General features: G+C 39.9%; 1 protein-coding gene across 1 annotated transcript in view; it reads right to left on the bottom strand.

Annotated features, from left to right (window-relative positions):
• The window catches only part of mub (poly(rC)-binding protein mub), a 742,071-nt gene that overhangs the window by 140,643 nt on the left and 580,441 nt on the right, over window positions 1-20,987 (bottom strand). The window contains exon 2 of the mRNA XM_070085535.1: window positions 4,620-4,663. The gene's annotated coding sequence lies outside the window, so the exon portion shown is untranslated. The remainder of the gene's footprint in view (window positions 1-4,619; window positions 4,664-20,987) is intronic.

Here is a 20,987-nt window from a genome sequence, read left to right on the forward strand (position 1 = left end):
GTAGCAGCGGTAGTAACAGTAGCAGCGGTAGTAACAGTAGCAGCGGTAGTAACAGTAGTAGCAGCGGTAGTAACAGTAACAGCAGTAAGCGGTAGTAACACAGCGGTAGTAACAGTAGCAGCGGTAGTAACAGTAGTAACAGCGTAGTAACAGTAACAGTATCAGCGGTAGTAACAGTAACAGCGGTAGTAACAGTAACAGCGGTAGTAACAGTAGCAGCGGTAGTAACAGTAGCAGCGGTAGTAACAGTAACAGCGGTAGTAACAGTAACAGCGGTAGTAACAGTAGCAGCGGTAGTAACAGTAACAGCGGTAGTAACAGTAGCAGCGGTAGTAACAGTAACAGCGGTAGTAACAGTAACAGCGGTAGTAACAGTAGCAGCGGTAGTAACAGTAGCAGCGGTAGTAACAGTAGCAGCGGTAGTAACAGTAGCAGCGGTAGTAACAGTAGCAGCGGTAGTAACAGTAGCAGCGGTAGTAACAGTAGCAGCGGTAGTAACAGTAGCAGTGGAAGTAACAATGGCAGTTTTTTTTTAATTATTGCAACTACAGTGTTGTGCATTATTCTTGATGTGGAGTACCTGTACGTACGTAAATTTGTAGCGTAATTAGCGCTGAAATTTCCGGGTTGCTTGCGTTTGCTGTTCTCTGATATACAGACCAGCGTCTCCGGTGATCCGCAAACATGTGACGGGGATCAGATCAAGCTCAGCAACCTTTCAACTCACACGGAATTTGTCTCTTTGATCTGCTCTACACGAGACTCCAATTAGGTAAATTTGTGAGCCCGTGAGCGAAGAAATATTGCATTAAGAAATATATATTTCTAAGCAAGACAGCGCTTGAATGAGTGACAATGAATGAGTTTTCTCTTTTTTGTATATATATATATATATATATATATATATATATATATATATATATATATATATATATATATATATATATATATATATATATATATATATGTCGTGCCGAATAAGTAAAACTGGTCAATTAGCAAGAACTCATTTAAAATTAAGTCCTTTTTAAAGTGTTCTCTTATACGTTTAAAGACATATTTTTTTAATTTATGTTAATGTCAAAATAGGGTCAGAATAATTTTTTGAAAATTATTGCATACACAAATCTTCGCTTGCCTTATTCGGCAAGATGAGCGTTGCTATTTAAGCCAAAACTGCTAGTTTTACCTATTCGGCACGACACACACACACACACACATACATTATATATATATATATATATATATATATATATATATATATATATATATATATATATATATATATATATATACATATATATATATGTATATATATATATATATATATATATATATATATATATATATATATATATATATACATATATATATATATATATATATATATATATATATATATATATATATATATATATATATATATATATATATATATATATATATATATATATATATATATATATATATATATATATATATATACATATATATATATATATATATATATATATATATATATATATATATATATATATATATATATATATATATATATATATATATAATATATATATATATACATTGACACACTGAAAAACAGCGAAATTCCAAGCGCTTTCGTGATTTCTCACATTATCAAGAAAAATTCACGAAAGCACTTGGAATTTTTGCATATTGTGTTATCATCTGCTTACTGTGATCTTATAAAGAGTATATACACAGCAAGCACTATATGGTGTTTTCAATAACTCTGATCACTTCAACCGAATATCACCGTCTATTAAATTCAAAGTAGAATGGAAACAGAAGAGACTAAACCATCGTGGATGCTAAGAAAGTAGTGCAGGACTACACAATTGCGTCTGCAATAGTTAACACCCAACTCCAGCACAGCGGATCAGGAGCTGGTGTCCCCAGCTTCAGTGAATTACCAAAAGATTAAGTATTATAGAGGCTTTATAAATCAAAAAAGGTTTAGTTTTGCCGCAATAGGTACGAAGATTACCTCATAGAAGAAACAGTTGCTTAAGTTAGAGACAAAAAAAATAATTGCACAAGAAACTCGATAGGAAAACCCAAGAACTCGGCGTAGCCAGAGTTTTGCCCCAACACTTTAGTGTTATCATCTGCAAACGTAATGTATCATATAATTTTTAATACTATTGTTGCCAACAAATAAATAAATCATTAGGAAGCACAAAAAAAAGGTATAAGAAAATACTGAAACACTTTCAAGTAGAAAATAAGTTTTTTAACTTGAGTCCTTTAATTCTCTTCTATGAGATCTTCAGGATTAAAATCTTTCTTGGTAATGAGGTAAGACTGAGACGTTACTCTTGCATCATCTCACCATTAAACACACACATTCAAAAATCATTTCGTTTTAATATCTTCGAAGAATTTAGCTTCTAAAAATGCTCAGAATAGCAGCTTGTTTTATTCATCTATAATCTATTATTAAACCAGATATTTCCACCCTAACGTAGTATAACATTTTCTCTTATTCTCTACACATTTTACTCTATGGACAATTCAAGACAATTTTCAGGGTCATTCTAAACAAGTGAATTTCTTTTCGTAAACTCAGACATGACTGCTCAATAAAGTGCCTGAATGTGCATGTCGAAAACAATTTTTAACAAGTTTCAATGTATCCAACCAAGTAGATTATGTCAGCGGAAGTCGGGTTGTGAGGCTACACATTATTATTATAATCAAAAAGAAACGCTAAGCCACAAGGGCTATACAGCGTGAGGCTACACAGGTATACATGACACCACAGTGTCCTCACATCTCTACCGAGTTCACGAAGTGTCCTTACATAGTTTACAAAGTGTCCTTACACAGTTCACACTGGATCCTTACAGAGTTTACAAAGTGTTTTAACATAGTTTACAAAGTGCCCTTACAGAGTTTACAAAGTATACTCATATTTTTAACGAGTTCTGGAAGCACTGACAAAAATATTCTTATATATCTTGGTAGTATTAGTGTATTTTTATTTTTTATTTTCCTGACTTAATAAATCATAAACGTATTATTTTAACTGCTATTATATTGCTCAAGTATTATCAATATCATTAGTTATAATTAAAAAAAATATAAACATCTTAAGATATATAGCTCTTATTATTAGTTCACCTCCTCCATACTCTCTCCCTCCAATCTGATATTCAATCTTTCATCACCTAATCTTTTTGTTATCCTCATAACCTTACTCTTTCCTGTATTCACCTTTAATTTTCTTCTTTTGCACACCCTACCAAATTCATCCACCAATCTCTGCAACTTCTCTTCAGAATCTCCCAAGAGCACAGTGTCATCAGCAAAGAGCAGCTGTGACAACTCCCACTTTGTGTGTGATTCTTTATCTTTTAACTCCACGCCTCTTGCCAAGACCCTCGCATTTACTTCTCTTACAACCCCATCTATAAATATATTAAACAACCACGGTGACATCACACATCCTTGTCTAAGGCCTACTTTTACTGGGAAAAAATTTCCTTCTTTCCTACATACTCTAACTTGAGCCTCACTATCCTCGTAAAAAACTCTTCCACTGCTTTCAGTAACCTACCTCCTACACCATACACTTGCAACATCTGCCACATTGCCCCCCTATCCACCCTGTCATATGCCTTTTCCAAATCCATAAATGCCACAAAGACCTCTTTAGCCTTATCTAAATACTGTTCACTTATATGTTTCACTGTAAACACCTGGTCCACACACCCCCTACCTTTCCTAAAGCCTCCTTGTTCATCTGCTATCCTATTCTCCGTCTTACTCTTAATTCTTTCAATTATAACTCTACCATACACTTTACCAGGTACACTCAACAGACTTATCCCCCTATAATTTTTGCACTCTCTTTTATCCCCTTTGCCTTTATACAAAGGAACTATGCATGCTCTCTGCCAATCCCTAGGTACCTTACCCTCTTCCATACATTTATTAAATAATTGCACCAACCACTCCAAAACTATATCCCCACCTGCTTTTAACATTTCTATCTTTATCCCATCAATCCCGGCTGCCTTACCCCCTTTCATTTTGCCTACTGCCTCTTATTATTATTATTATTATTATTATTAGCAGCAGCAACAACGACAAAGAAGTTGCGGCGGCGGAGACAAAAGTAGTATTCATTAAACTGTGGACGTAAATCGATAACAACATTAGTATATGAAGAATCAGGTGTAACTATCACAAGAAAGAAGAGACGTGGTGGTCAGACTACCTCGTTAACGCTGACTGTTACGATCATTGGCTCTTAAGTTGTTACCTCACACCATTACACCAACCACCAATTCCTCTCATAAAACCAAGTGGCAATGATCATGTTTGTCGCTAGAGGCGTGCTCGGGTCAACTTGCATTGGTGGTGCACTTTCTGGGAAACCACCACTGGTGGTGCACTACTTGGGGTGCTATCAGGTATCCTAGGTAAGATTTCATACACTTGAATTAGACTTGCATCCTCACCACCTTTCACCTTATTGTTAGTCCGCATGCATGTTTCAAGGTTTTCCTTGAAGAGCCTACAAGTTGCTGCTACCCACACCAAGAACTACCCAGGGTAAAGCGACCGCAAAACGTGCCTAGACACAGACGTACCTAGATCAGTGCTAGCAGCGATCACAATGGTCACCTTCAATTTCCTGAGGAAGAGGAAGAAAATGAGCATTAACATACACGGACATTGCAAAAGATGTTAGTGGAGTCATATTTGCAACAAGCAACTTGTCTCTGTCAGTCATACATGATGTGGAAGTTTTACATCTCAGAAGAGTAATATTTAACTTAAGTGGTATGTGGGTTGCAAGACAGTGGGAGACAAGCCTCAGATGTTGCAAGGTTATAATATGCAAAAAGAACTTTTAAGACACAGAGCAGGATAATGTTAACTGAAGATACAGCTTAAAAATACATACATACATACATACATATATATATATATATATATATATATATATATATATATATATATATATATATATATATATATATATATAATTATATAAAAGAGGAGGCAGTTAGGGTAAGATATAAACAACTATTGGAGGATAGATGGGCTAGTGAGAGTATAGGCAATGGGGTCGAAGATGTATGGGGTAGGTTTAAGAATGTAGAGTTAGAGTGTTCAGCAGAAGTTTGTGGTTACAGGAAAGTGGGTGCGGAAGGGAAGAAGAGCGATTGGTGGAATGATGATGTAAAGAGAGTAATAAGGGAGAAAAGGTTAGCATATGAGAGGTTTTTACCAAGTAGAAGTGATACAAGGGGGAAAGAGTATATGGAGAGAGAGAGAGAGGTTAAGTGAGTGGTGAAGCAATGTAAAAAGAGACCAAATGAGAGAGCGGGTGAGATGCTATCAACAAATTTTGTTGAAAATAAGAAAAAGTTTTGGAGTGAGATTAATAAGTTGAGGAAGCCTAAGGAACAAATGGATATGACAGTTAAAAATAGGAGAGGAGAGTTATTAAATGAAGAGTTAGAGGTATTGGGAAGATGGAGGGGAATATTTTGAGGAATTGTTAAATGTTGATGAAGATAGGGAAGCTGTGATTTCGTGTATAGGGCAAGGAGGAATAACATCTTGTAGGAGTGAGGAAGAGCCAGTTGTGAGTTAGATGGAAGTTCGTGAGGCAGTTGGTAGAATGAAAGGGGGTAAGGCAGCTGGGATTGATGGCATAAAGATAGAAATGTTAAAAGCAGGAGGGGATATAGTTTTGGAGTGGTTGGTGCTATTATTTAATAAATGTATGGAAGAGGGTAAGGGATTGGCAGAGAGCATGCATAGTTCCTTTGTATAAAGGCAAAGGGGATAAAAGAGAGTGCAAAAATTATAGGGGAATAAGTCTGTTGAGTATATATGGTAAAGTGTATAGAGTTATTATTGAAAGAATTAAGTGTAAGACAGAGAGTAGGATAGCAGATGAACAAGGCTTTAGGAAAAGTAGGGGGTGTGTAGACCAAGTGTTTACAGTGAAACATATAGGTGAACAGTATTTAGATAAGGCTAAAGAGGTTTTTGTGGCATTTATGGATTTAGAAAAGGCATATGACTGGGTGGATAGGGGGGCAATGTGGCAGATGTTGCAGGTGTATGGTATAGGAGGTAGGTTACTGAAAGCAGTGCAGAGTTTTTACGAGGATAGTGAGGCTCAGGTTCGAGTATGTAGGAGAGAGGGAGATTATTTCCCATTAAAAGTAGACCTTAGACAAGGATGTGTGATGTCACTGTGGTTGTTCAATATATTTATAGATGGGGTTGTAAGAGAAGTGATTGCTAGGGTCTTGGCAAGAGGTGTGGAGTTAAAAGATAAAGAATCAAACACAAAGTGGGAGTTGCCACAGTTGCTCTTTGCTGATGACACTGTGCTCTTGGAAGATTCTGAAGAGAAGTTGCAGAGGTTGGTGGATGAATTTGGTAGGGTGTGCAAAAGAAGAAAGTTAAAAGTGAATATAGGAAAGAGTAAGGTTATGAGGATAAAAAAATTAGGTGACGAAAGACTGGATATCAGATTGGAGGGAGAGAGCATGGCGGAAGTGAACGTATTCAGATATTTAGGAGTGGACGTGTCAGCAGATGGGTCTATGAAGGATGAGGTGAATCACAGAACTGATGAAGGGAAAAGGGCGAGTGGTGCACTTAGGAGTCTGTGGAGACAAAGCAAAAAGGGGAATGTATGAGAGTATAGTTGTACCAACACTCCTATATGGGTGTGAAGCATGGGTGATGAATGTTGCAACGAGAAGGCTGGAGGCAGTGGAGATGTCATGTCTGAGGGCAATGTGTGGTGTGAATATAATGCAGAGAATTCGTAGTTCGGAAATTAGGAGGTGTGGGATTACCAAAACTATTATCCAGAGGACTGAGGAGGGGTTGTTGAGGTGGTTCGGACATATAGAGAGAATGGAACAAAACAGAATGATTTCGAGAGTGTATAAATCTGTAGTGGAGGGAAGGCGGGGTAGGGGTCGGCCTAGAAAGGGTTGGAGGGAGAGGGTAAAGGAGGTTTTGTGTGCGAGGGGCTTGGACTTCCAGCAAGCTTGCATGAGCGTATTTGATAGGAGTGAATGGAGACAAATGGTTTTTAATACTTGACGTGCTCTTGGAGTGTGAGCAAAGTAACAGTTATGAAGGGATTCAGGGAAACCGGCAGGCCGGACTTGAGTCCGGCCTCCTTCAGAGTGTCTACACTCTGAAGGAGGGGAGTTAATGTTGCAGTTTTATAACTGTAGTGTAAAGCACCCCTCTGGCAAGACAGTGATGGAGTGAATGATAATGAAAGGTGGGGTGGGAATCGGCCGATGTGTTTATAAAAAAATAATTGCATTTATATATATATATATATATATATATATATATATATATATATATATATATATATATATATATATATATATATATATATATATATATATATATATGAGAGAGAGAGAGAGGGAGAGAGCGCAAACAGGCGAAATTATTTACATTGTCTCTACGTCCACAGCAGGACTCGAACCTGCAAACTCTGCATCAGAGTAACATGACATATATATATATATATATATATATATATATATATATATATATATATATATATATATATATATATATTATATATATATATATATACATATATATATATATATATATATATATATATATATATATATATATATATATATATTATATATATATATTACATATATATATATATATTATATATCTCAGTAGTAGTAACCAGTTACCAGTAACCACTGTGCCAGTTGACTCACGACCAACCGTCTCTGCCTGAGTCACTGTCTATTCATATTGAGCTGACCTGACATTATTCAAAGACCCTCTATGGGTACGTGGGCGGCCAGTCAGTCAGTGTTACGAGTGTGAGCAAGGAGATAGGTACGGCCGGCTGCAAGGGCGTTACACACATTATCTGTAATTATACGTACTACAGCCTACGTGAGTATTTCTTACCTAATCCACGTGTCGAACTCCCACATGGCTGGTAGTACGTATAATTACAGATAATGTGTGTAACGCCCTTGCAGCCGGCCGTACCTATCTCCTTGCTCACACTTGTAACACTGACAAGCTCCACACCGGTGCCACCATTTATCATGTGGGAGTTCGACACGTGGATTAGGTAAGAAATACTCACGTAGACTGGTAGTACGTATAATTACAGATAATGTGTGTAACGCCCTTGTAGCCGGCCGTACCTATCTCCTTGCTCACACTCGTAACACTGACTGACTGGCCGCCCACGTACCCATAGAGGGTCTTTGAATAATGTCAGGTCAGCTCAATATGAATAGACAGTGACTCAGGCAGAGACGGTTGGTCGTGAGTCAACTGGCACAGTGGTTACTGGTAACTGGTTACTACTACTGATATATATATATATATATATATATATATAATATATATATATATATATATATATATATATATATATATGTGTGTGTGTCGTGCCGAATAGGCAGAACTTGCTATCTTGGCTTAAATAGCAACGTTCATCTTGCCATATAGAACAAGTGAAAATTTGTGTATGCAATAATTTCGCCAAAATCATTCTGAACCTAACGAAAAAAATATATTTCACTGTGTTTGTTTAGTATTAAATTATTGTAAACAAATCTAAAATATATTTAGTTGGGTTAGGCTAAAATAAATTGTTCTTGTTATAATAAGGTTAGGTAAGTTTTCTAAGATTCTTTTGGTGCAAAATTAAAAAAAATTACATTAACATTAATGAAAAATATATATCTTTAAACGTATGAGAGAAAATTTTGAAAAGGACTTAATTTTAAATGAGTTTTTGCTAATTGACCAGTTTTACATATTCGGCACGACATATATATATGTATACATATATATACACACATATATATACATATATATTTATATATATATATATACATATATATATATATTATATATATATATGCCATGCCGAATATGTAAAACTTGCTATTTTGGCTTAAATAGCAACGCCCTTCTTGCCGAATAAGGTAAGCGAAAATTTGTGTATGCAATAATTTCGTAAAAATCGTTCTGAAAACTAATGAAAAAAAAATATCTCATTGTTTTTGTTGATTAAATTATTGTAAACTTATCTAAAATATATTTAGTTGGATTGGGTTAAACTAAAGTGCGCTTGTTATAATAAGGTTAGGCAAGTTTTCGAAGGTTCTTTTGGTACAAAATTATTAATTTTTACATTAACATAAATGAAAAAAATATATCTTTAAACGTACAAGAGAAAGGACTTAATTTTAAATGAGTTCTTGATAATGCTCAGTTTTACATATTCGGCACGACAAACACACACACACACACACACACACACACACACACACACACAGCACACATCAACCAGATAACTGCTGCAGCATATGGGCACGTGGCAAACCTGAGATTAGCGTTCCGATACTTAAGTAAGGAATCTTTCAAGACACTGTACACCGTGTACGTCAGGCCCATACTGGAGTCTGCAGCACCAGTTTGGAACCCGTACCGGGTTAGGCACGTTAAGAAATTAGAGAAAGTGCAAAGGTTTGCGACAAGGTTAGTTCCAGAGCTAAGGGGAATGTCCTATGAAGAAAGGTTAAGGGAAATCGGCCTGACGACACTGGAGGACAGGAGGGTTAGGGTAGACATGATAGCGACATAAAAAATACTGCATGGAATAGACAAGGTGGACAGAGACAAGATGTTCCAGAGAGGGGACACAGAAACAAGGGGTCACAATTGGAAGTTGAAGACTCAGAAGAGTCACAAGAATGTTAGAAAGTATTTCTTCAGTCATAGAGTGGTCAGGAAGTGGAACAGTTTGGCGAGTGATGTAGTGGAGGCAGGAACCATACACAGCTTTAAGACGAGGTATGATAAAGCTCGTGGAGCAGGGAGAGAGAGGACCTAGTAGCGTTCAGTGAAGAGGCTGGGCCAGGAGCTAAGTATCGACCCCTGCAACTACAATTAGGTGAATTAGGTGAGTACACACACACACACACACACACACACACACACACACACACACACACACACACACATATGGCTGAAAACTTTGAAGTGTAATGAACACTTATCACTCTTTGAGTAAACTCATAATCAACAAACACAAAAATCTGAGCTGCATTTAAATCTCCACATGATATCCTCTTCAGCAGATGTGCAAAATCAGATAAGTATGAGCTTTAAACAGTATAGAAACACATATCAAACCTTTAATAAGCAAGTGTGACCTGCCAAAGAATAAGACGATATTGATAACTTATTAAAACTCCTGAGAGACTTGTACATATGAGAAGCTCTGAAACCTGATAAGAAAAATTAAACATACTGAAGCTCTGAACAAATTATATTATAGAGAAGGAAACTGACACAGCAGCTGTAATATAAACAATACAAGAGGAGTATCCAAGAAATTTGAGAACCGGAGCCACTAAACTGCAGAAGAATGTAAGATGAAGAGGGTAATCACCTACACATTATTTCTATCATGCAAAGCCAGTTTGGCAGTTTTATGATAAAAATCTTCTTGACGTCTATGGCTGGAGGTCGTCTTGACGTCTACGACTGGAGGTCGTCTTGACGTCTATGACTAAACCTGAAGAAGACCTCTGACAGTGTTTCAGAGGAGAGTGTCACCAACTGGATATACAGGACGGGGTGACTTGGAAGGTGCAAGTCTGTATGGAGGTAAACTTGAAACACATGATACACTGACTTGTCAACGATGAACACTACTCTTATTTATACATGTAAAAATTCACCAGGATAATGATTTCACGCCAATAAAATATGTTAACAAATGAAAACAAAAAAAATTCTTTCAGTATGAAAATAATGAACATAATATACAGGAGGGGAGGTAGTGAAAATTAAATCCATACATGAATGAAAAATTCGATAAGAGAAAGTCCAAAATGGAGTAAAAGCTACACTAGTTAATTAAAAGAGCAAAGGTAGTACCTACGGTTCAACCCCCAGCAAACACAATTAGGTGAGCAAATTAGTATACACGGGAAACGAACCATGGGAACTGGGGCTTCCCTAACAGGTGACAAACGTGAAGAACAAAGCTAATTAAGGCAGCACTGAAACAAAAAATAGGGATGACACATCAAGAGTTGGATGAAGGAGTGGAGGAAATACACATCTTACTTAGTTTCATGTGTAGTTAAGATAAGAAGCAAGGTAGAAACCGGTGTGAATGTCGGCTGATAACCCTTAAAAAGCAGGTTAAGAAGCCATGACTCAACCCCCGAAAGCATAAATCGGTAAGTAGGCAAACAAGTTTGCGTGGCCGCCTGGTCAGCTGTCTCTTCATCTGTCTCACCGTCTGTTCACCTACCTGGCCGCCTGTTCACCTGTCTGACAGTCTGTTCGCATGTTAATTATCTCTGTTCACCTGTTAGTGGCCGTCTGTTCAACTGTCTTTGTTTGTGTGACCGAGTGTTGACCAGTGTGTGTGTCTGGTTGCTTGGCCGGTGAGGAGGGAGACTAGGGAGGGCAGCGTGGTGTTGGGGACAGACATGGTGAACAAGACTTTTGAGGTAGGGATGGTAGACCTGTTAGGTAAGGGAAAGCTCTCTAGGGGCGCCTGGCTGCCTACCTACAAAGGTGCATCAAGAACACGATACAGCAGTGACCTTTGGATGACTTTTTTGGCAGAACAATGCAGTGTTGATTTATTTAACCATATTGATCTAGGTTTTAAAACCATTAGGGGATATTTCTCTCAAATACTTCTCACAAGCTATTCTACATATTTCCAACAGAATTAAAAGAAAGCATTTCGGTTTTTTGGACCTATATGATGAACGCAGAGTCGAGTTTTACAACTGACAGTTGCTTTTTAAGCAACGTCTCCTGAAGTTGATGCTCACAAAAGTAGTCAATCCCACTCTAGAAGACTGTCTTCATGCGTGGCGTCTAAGGAACTTGTAGCTGCAACTCTTTCTGATCACCTTAGTGACAATATAGGGATTTGTGACCCAAAGTTCATTAATGGTTCCAGGTTTTGAGATACTCTAATGCTCCTCAACCAGAACTGGTCTCTCTCCCCCTCAACCACTACAAACACTCGAATTAGGATGGTTTAATACTGGAGAATATTGCCTCGACAATGGTTGACTGTGTCGCGGAAGGACAGTGTTCGCATCAAGGCAGCGAGAGCCCCTCATGCGGGGTTTTTCTGTTGGTTGTCCCCAATTCCTACGTTGGCACAAACCTCGACCTGAAGATCATTCGTATAGGTGTTGCAACTCATCATACCGCCCCTGTCTTCCCCGAGCACACGCTTATCTGCGGCAGTGCAACGGCAGACGCATTCGGGTGCCATGATCTTTGCCGTAGATCTGAGTAAAAGATCACATGGGATGAAGAAGTCAACATCAAGAGAAACTTGCAACAGCCAGATGCCCAGAAATAAAGGAGCCACCCCAACTATGCAGCTCCAATGGCAGCTAAAAGCATCAAGACGGAATTACCTTGCACACCTGGACAGTCGACAAAGAGGTGATGTGAGACTAAGCATAAGAATCCACATTGGCTGATACCTATCTCCAATACAGTAGGGAGGAAGCAGTAGCAGATGCCAGCTTCAGAGAGTCCAGAGAGTCCCGAAAGTCTAGGAAATATGGTGAACTTGACCATTATTATATGTTTGTTCCCATAGGTTGAGAGACCCTCGGCTCATGGAAAAAGAGGGCATCCAAGTTCCTTCAGGAGCTAGGCAAAATATTCATTATGGCAACTAAGGACCCCAGAACAGCTAGTTTTCTACCTCAGCCGCTCAGTGCCGCAGTTCGTACAAATAATGCCTGTTGTATCTTAGATACTTGTCTCAACTCTGAGGAACTGGACAAGACATTTCAACTGATTATTAGCACATCTATGTACTTGTAATATAACTCTCAGGCATTTTACAATGTATACTCCAACAACTTTGTACTATCAATGAATCCTTCAAACTTTGTGTACCATATAGTATAATAAAATATATTGGGGACCGCCTGCCCCCCCAAAAAAAATCGTGTGCCACTCTGGGTATGCGTGCCCGAGGTTCATCATACTGGTCATACCCCATACACAAGATAAATAATTTTTTTTATGAAGATATCTCTATCAGAGAGCCCAGCAAAAAATTTATATATAGGAAAAAAAATAAATAGGGCGGGAGGAGGTAAATTTAGACCAGATTATATATCTAAGATTATAATCTGAGAGGGAGGGGGAAGGGCAGAGAGATTTTTTTTTTAAGATCATTAGATACACGGATACCTCTTACCCAACACCTGAATACCTGCAGCAGGTACTAGCGTATCTCAGGCAGAACTAGAGAGTTCTCGGACACAGGATATGACATTCACCAGGATTGGAATTTTTGTAAGACGATTCTTCATATACGTGACCCACAATAACATCCAGGTACCCATTTTTCCTCTAGGTGGGCAAGGGCATCATGGGTATGAAAACTGCCCTATATGATTCTCAGTGTCACGATATCGAACCTGGGACCATGCGATTGTGATTCGAATTCTCTCACCAGTGAGATACGCAGCACCCCAGCGAAGGGATGAGAGACTGGGAAGGGAGATAGAGGAGAGAGGTTAGGGATTGGTGACCTCTGACAGCGAGGGGAAGAGAGTGGGGAAAGAGGGAGGGAAGGAAGAGGGTGAGGAGAGAGAGAGAGAGAGAGAGAGAGAGAGAGAGAGAGAGAGAGAGAGAGAGAGGATGGGTAGTGTTGCCTGCAGCAGTGACACAGGCACACCGCTGCCCGCTGTGTACCTATCAACATTTCATGCATCCTCCTCCTCCACCTCGCCCTCCCTGCCAACACCAGAACTATCAGTAGCTGTGTGCGTGTGAGCTTTGTGTGAGAGTAAGCTTTGTGTGAGAGTAAGCTTTGTGTGAGGGTAAGTTTGTGTGCGGGTGACCTTACCTGTAAGGGTGAGCTTACGTGTCCAGGTGAGCTTGTGTCTGCGGGTGAGCATATGTAAGCGGGTGAGAGTGCATGCGAGTATATTCATAGGTAAGCGAGCGTGTGCTTGGATGTGCATGCATGAAGGCTCATGTACAGGGGTACGAACCTAGCTGTATTTGCAAGTGTCGATTCACAGCTCCCGGCCCATCTCTCGGGTTCTATCGAGCGGTTTTAGTGATTTCTGTCCTCTTAGAGGCCAATCAATATGCTCTTAAAACGGTGTAGCGAGTGTCATGAAGGTAAGACACATGATACGTCACGGTCCATACTGAACACGAGGCGTGACGGTCCATACTGAAGCCGAGGCGTGACGGTCCATACTGAACCCGAGGCGTGACGGTCCATACTGAACACGAGGCGTCACGGTCCATACTGAACCCGAGGCGTCACGGTCCATACTGAACCCGAGGCGTCACGGTCCATACTGAACCCGAGGCGTCACGGTCCATACTGAACACGAGGCGTCACGGTCCATACTGAACACGAGGCGTCACGGTCCATACTGAACACGAGAAATAATAAGCGTGTTCTCATGGTTCAACCAGGAATACACAGAAGACTAGAAAGGGGTAGAAGAAAGGAGGTGGAGGATGAAACACAATGTACAAAATACGACAGAAACAAGGAAATAAGAAGAGGTAGAAATGAATATGAGAAGATACAAAGGAGAACTAAAAGTCGGAAGATCATAATACTAAACTAAAAGCAAAACCTAGTTACAGCTGTATAAAAACGACGATACCAGGAAGAAAGTGGCGAGGCTGAAGGAGGAGGGAGAAGCACTTACCAGGATGACACAGAAATATAACAGAAACTTTGAAGAAAATTTAAAGAGTTCGTCAAAGACGAATGTTGAAAAAAGAATTCACACAATGAAAAAAAAAGAAAGGTTGATGACAAGGTAAAGGAGCTAAATGTAACTTAAGCAATGAGAGCAGAGAGAGAGAGAGAGAGAGAGAGAGAGAGAGAGAGAGAGAGAGAGAGAGAGAGAGAGAGAGAGAGAGAGAGAGAGAGAGAGCATAATGATGTCAACGAGATAAAGTCAGTTGATCAAATGAAAATGCTGGCCCACAGATGGCTCCAACTTCATCATGTTCCCTACTTGTATGTCTCATAACAATAAAAATGCTTTCAAATGAGCTGATGTAGGTAACAGCTCTTAGCTTGCCAATAAAGTTAGGAATCCTTAACCTGTAAATAGCTGTCAATAAAGTTAGGGATCCTTAACCTTGTCAAACCCTGTGTAAAAAAGAGAGAGAGAGAGAGAGAGAGAGAGAGAGAGAGAGAGAGAGAGAGAGAGAGAGAGAGAGAGAGAATGCATCACGCTATAAAGATCTTCAATAAGCTGGAAAAAGGAAACAACTGTAAAAAATAAAGCCTAGGTGGTTCGTATATTTATATCAAGACAGACAGTATAAAAAGTAATACACTATAGGCAGGTATCATTTACATCATTATACGAAGTTTTCCTCAGGTGGTAGAAAAAATACTGAAAAATGTAAGAATTGCCTTTTCCAAATTACATGAGGAATCCTGCAACACACTTAAGGCAAATCCTCGAGTACGCAGCACCCGCAGCAACCTCCAGCTTGCACCCAGTCAAGCACATCAAGGTAAAAACTCGTGTCACTGTAAGATTGAGGGTTGAAGGATATAATTATAACTTGGTTCATAATCAGTGGTATCGACAAGGTAAACGAGGATTAACAAGGTAGAATGTGGCAGCACTGATGCAAACTCTTACAAATGCAAAGATATATTCAAACTTTTTAGAAAGAGGTTAGTTAAGAGGCAGGTAGGCGATAATGGCGGTGAACTCAATACATGGATTCACAAGAAGGTATGAGAGTTGTCTGGAAACTAAGACACAAGCATGACTCTCCACTGTAGGTTAAGAGGCGGGATTAGGAGCTGGACTGCTACAAGCCCAAAACACACACACATACAAACACACACACACACAAAGTGAACATGTAATAACCTCTGACCTTACAATAGGTCACAAGGTCAACATGTCCTCGGTCTTTGATGGGATATATCTAGACATTACCTTTCTCTCTCGCCTCAACACTAAAATTTATATCATAGCAAACCTTAAAATTACAGCTCGTTATTACCAAACTAATTACACTAATATAAATATTATAATTACAACTCCGATCATGATATCCACTACCATGAGAGGCAATTATTATTAATATTCTGTGCAAATTTGTTGTTCTTGCTGATTGCCAATGATTGAACATGGATACGATGGCGCATAAAACAAAAGGATACGCCATACCTGTGATAGGTATCGAGGATGTGTCTACCTGGGAGTGATAATGTCAGAGGATCTCACCTTCAAAGACCACAATAATGTATCCTCATCCGCTAGGAAAATGAAAGGATGGATAATGAGAACCTTCAAAACTAGGGACGCCAAGCCCATGATGATTCTCTTCAAATCGCTTGTTTTCTCTAGGCTAGAATATTGTTGTACAGTAACGGCCCCCTTCAAGGCTGGAGAAATTGCAGACCTGGAGAGTGAACAAAGAACTTTCACGGCACATATAAGTACGATAAGGCACCTAACCTACTGGGAACGGTTGAAGGTCCTTGATTTGTATTCCCTCGAACGCAGGCGAGAGAGATACATGATAGTATATACACTTGGAAGATCCTGGAGGGATTGCTAACAAAACTTCCCAAGAAAATCACTCCCTATGAAAGCAAAAGACTCGGCAGGAGATGCAACATTCCCCCGATGAAAAGCAGGGGCGCCACGGGTACACTGAGAGACAACACAATAAATGTCTGGGGCCCAAGACTGTTCAATTGCCTCCCAGCATACATAAGGGGGATTACCAACAGACCCCTGGTTGTCTTCAAGAAGGCACTGGACAGGCACCTAAAGCCAGTACCTGACCAACCGGGCTGTGGTTCGTATGTCAGCTTGCTTGCGGTCAGCGGTAACAGCCTGGTTGATCAGACCCTCATCCACCATGAAGCCTGGTGTCAGACCGGGCCGCGGGGGCGTTGACCCCCGAAACCCTCTCCAGGTAAACTTCAGGTAAACCCTCACAGCCTAGCCATGAGGCCAAACTTCCCTGATGACCGCCTAATCCAGCAGGTTGTGGGTGGTCGCGGCTCGCAGGCTCACAAAGCCATCACACTCCCGCTGATCAGACAGTTTCAGGAGATAGTGGTCATGTTTTCCCTTGGAAATTTCTAGCTTCATTACGACAATTTCTCTGTTTACTATTAATAGGTTGAAGAGTGCTGTGCCAGGGATGTTGACATTGTTTTACCAGTGATGGTGTATCTTACAGATCTTGTGAACGCTCTTGTAATGTTCTGTACTCACAGCATCTTTCAAGGCAGGTGAAATATTCCAGCATAAAACGGTAGAGAAGAGCTTTTACCGGTGGCAGAAAACCAGTACATCTAAAATTTCAAGGTATTCGAAATATACTTTCTGGATAGGAAAGAGAAAGAGAAAGAAATACCAGATAATATATACAAGGTAAATAATCGAAAACCAGATACGTAATCTGCCCACTGCTATAACTCACTGCCCTGAGAAATACGAGAAGTGTAGAATAAACTCAGCGAAGAGCAGAGATGCAAAGGTACAGTCAGACAACACTACCAACATCTGTGGCAAGACTCCAACATTCTACCTGCGCACACACACGCACACACACACACACACACACACACACACACACACACACACACACACACACACACACACACACACACACACACACACATGTAGGAATAAATTTAGAAATCTTTAAGGAGTGGACAAATTCCTGCAGGAGAGTGCTTGATCAGTCAGGTTGTTGTAGCTGTGTTGGTGTATGTGCCGTAGACAGCACCTTCATGTCTCACAACTTAGTAATGCTTCAGGACGAACAGAAACGCCGTCTTAAGTGTCCTCTCCAAATTGTATAATCTATTTAACATTCCAATACACACTCCAACTAATATTCCACAAAACGTTTAATTTTACACAATATAACACATTTTAATACTACACAATTCAGTACATTACATAATTACAATACAAAGGTGAACTGTAACTTCTCGTCAGACATCATGGCCATCTTCAGTCTTAACTTTTCATTATAACTAATAAATTTTAACTCTGTTATCCATTTTGTAGCTTCTCTCTGCATTTTTCGAACCATCCACATGAGTATTTAGGTCTGGCCATCACACAGCTGCTCCATATTCCAATTTAAATTTATCAGACCTTGTAAATAGTTTAACCTTTCACATCCATATATATCAAACTGTTTTATACTTTGTCAGTGTAACCTATGATTTACTCACAATTAAATTTATGTGATTTTTTCTGCGACAGTTTTTCATTAATAATTACTCCAATACATTGACATTTTTTTCTCTCAAACAAAATTGTTCATCCCCTTTAGTAGTCTGCCTTTTATTTCTCCTATATTTTGCTATTTAGAAAGGTTTTGTTCTCCAAGTATTTTATCGGCTTTCCAGGCCCGGTCTGGGACCGGGCCGCGGGGGCGCTAACCTCCAAATGCAACTCCAGATAATGTGTGTTTTACAACACTTGTGAAACAGTGCGGTGAGACAGGAGAGAAACCACGAAGAGTAACAATATATCTGGTAATTCACACTGACGAGGGAGGGAACGAAGGGGACCGGGAAGGACAGAGAGTAATACACCGTATAGAGGAGGAGTCAGGGGGAGAAAGGAGGAAAGATGGAGTGAGTGAGAAAGAAGGCCGGGAAGAGGGGGGATAGACGGAGGAGAAAGAAGGCTGGGAGGAAAAAGGATGTGAAGGAGAGGGGCGAAAGGAAGCTAGGAAAGACGCAGGGAGGAAGATCGAGAGGAAGGAGGGTGGTAAGAGGGAGGGAGGAAGGGGGCATAATAAGGATAGGTACGCCTTGAAAAGGCAGAGAGCTTACTGAGTGTGAGCTGTAGTGAGCTGGAGACAAAACACAAGGAGCTCATCATTGTCTCACGTAACACTGGTGTTTCAGACTACCATACAAGCAACCCCCCCCCCTTCCTCAACCCCTTCAAACCACAGGTGATTCACCAGCAACAGTAATTAAGTGGTCAGGGGCGGTCGAGCATCGCTCCCACCCCCAGTAACGACAACCATGAGGGTAAAAACTAGTGGCACTCTACTCTGGCTCTCTTTGGCACCGTATGTGTGTGTCAGAACCGGCATGGCTTCTCCCTCCCCTCTACCCTCTTCTAAGCTCATCTGGGGAACTTTACCTCGAAGGTAAGGCTGGTGGGCGGCAGCACAGCCTGGCGGGGGTACAGGAGGGTGGGCTGGAGGTGAGGGAGGGCATGAGGGTGGGCTGGAGGTGAGGGAGGGCATGAGGGTGGGCTGGAGGTGAGGGGAGCTGGAGGTGAGGGGAGCTGGAGGTCAGAGTGGGCTGGAGGTGAGGGAGGGCAGGCAAGGCGTGATGCTGTGAGGGGAAGCACAAGGTTAACCTCTCATCAATAAAACAATAGTTTAGTAAATAAAGACATTGGCAGCACAGTAATAACGAAGTGTTTGTAATCCTTCCTACTCAAATCAACATTGAATCTCAAACTTTATTACTCAACGTGAAACAAATAAGAGTACACCCAGTGGTAACACCAAAAACAACTAATATAACGTAAGGTAAATGGTCGCAGATGCAACTAATGTGACATTTTATTGCGGAAACGTTTCGCTCTCCACGAGCTCTGGCAAGCTCCTGGAGAGCGAAACGCTGTAAATAATAAAATGTTACATTAGTTACATCTGTGTCCATTTACCTAACATTCTGTCGGTAATTCTGCCATTATTACTAATATAACTACAGCAGTAATAGCTACAACAACGCACAAATAACCCGCACATAGGGGAGAGAAAAGCTTATGACGACGTTTCGGTCCGACTTGGACCGAAAGAGAATGAGTGAGCCTGTACATTTAGGCGAGGGTGAACAGGGACGGGAGAAAGAGAGGAAGGAAGAGAAACAGTGATAGTGGTAATACTGGCAGTGAAAGTAGTAGACGTGACAGAAGTAGTAGACAGTAGAAAGTAGGGGGGAGTAGTTTTTTTGGCAAAGAAACTACTCTTCTTACTTTCTACTACCTCTACTACTACTTCCACTACCAGCATTACCACTATCACTACTACTACTTCCACTACCAGCATTACCACTATCACTACTACTACTTCCACTACCAGCATTACCACTATCACTACTACTACTTCCACTACCAGCACTACCACTGTCACTACTACCACCTGTCCGTTCTCCCGTGACTATTCCCCTCGCCTAATATATACTGGCTCACTCAGTGTGACTTGTGGATGATCAGAGTCGGACCGAAACGTCGTCCTAAGCTTTTTTCTCTCTCTCTCCTATGTGCGGGTTATTTGTGTATTGTTCCAGTCACGTTATTGTGTCTTTTCGTTCTTTAACTAAAACTGCAATACAACTGCAGTTGCCTCTATAACATTAATTCCTGCTAATACAGTCACAACTACAACTAACAAAACAAAATTCTAAGTTGTACGTTTTTATCAAACACGAAAATATTCATTAAAAATAATAACCAGCTAAAAACGTCACAAATTTAAATAATTTCCCCCTAAAAGGAATGATAAAAAAGACGATATTTATTTACAATTTAATTTGATTTCAGAAACGAGTATTTTATTAAAAATGACGAGTTGAATTTCTGTCCCAACTTATATGAGCAAATATTCATGTCCGGAGAAACGTTATTCCCACAGGAGAATTATGAGAGGCAGGAAATATATTAAAGTTACACGTGTAACTTATGTTATTACGACTATCATCTGTGGCAGTTATTAGTGTAACAAACCAGCAGTGACGTACGACCATCTGTGGCAGTTATTAGTGTAACAAACCAGCAGTGACGTACGACCATCTGTGGCAGTTATTAGTATAACAAACCAGCAGTAAGGTACGACCATCTGTGGCAGTTATTAGTGTAACAAACCAGCAGTGACGTACGACCATC

Source organism: Cherax quadricarinatus, chromosome 1 (assembly GCF_038502225.1).
Source record: "Cherax quadricarinatus isolate ZL_2023a chromosome 1, ASM3850222v1, whole genome shotgun sequence".
Classification (NCBI taxonomy): Eukaryota; Metazoa; Arthropoda; class Malacostraca; order Decapoda; family Parastacidae; genus Cherax; species Cherax quadricarinatus.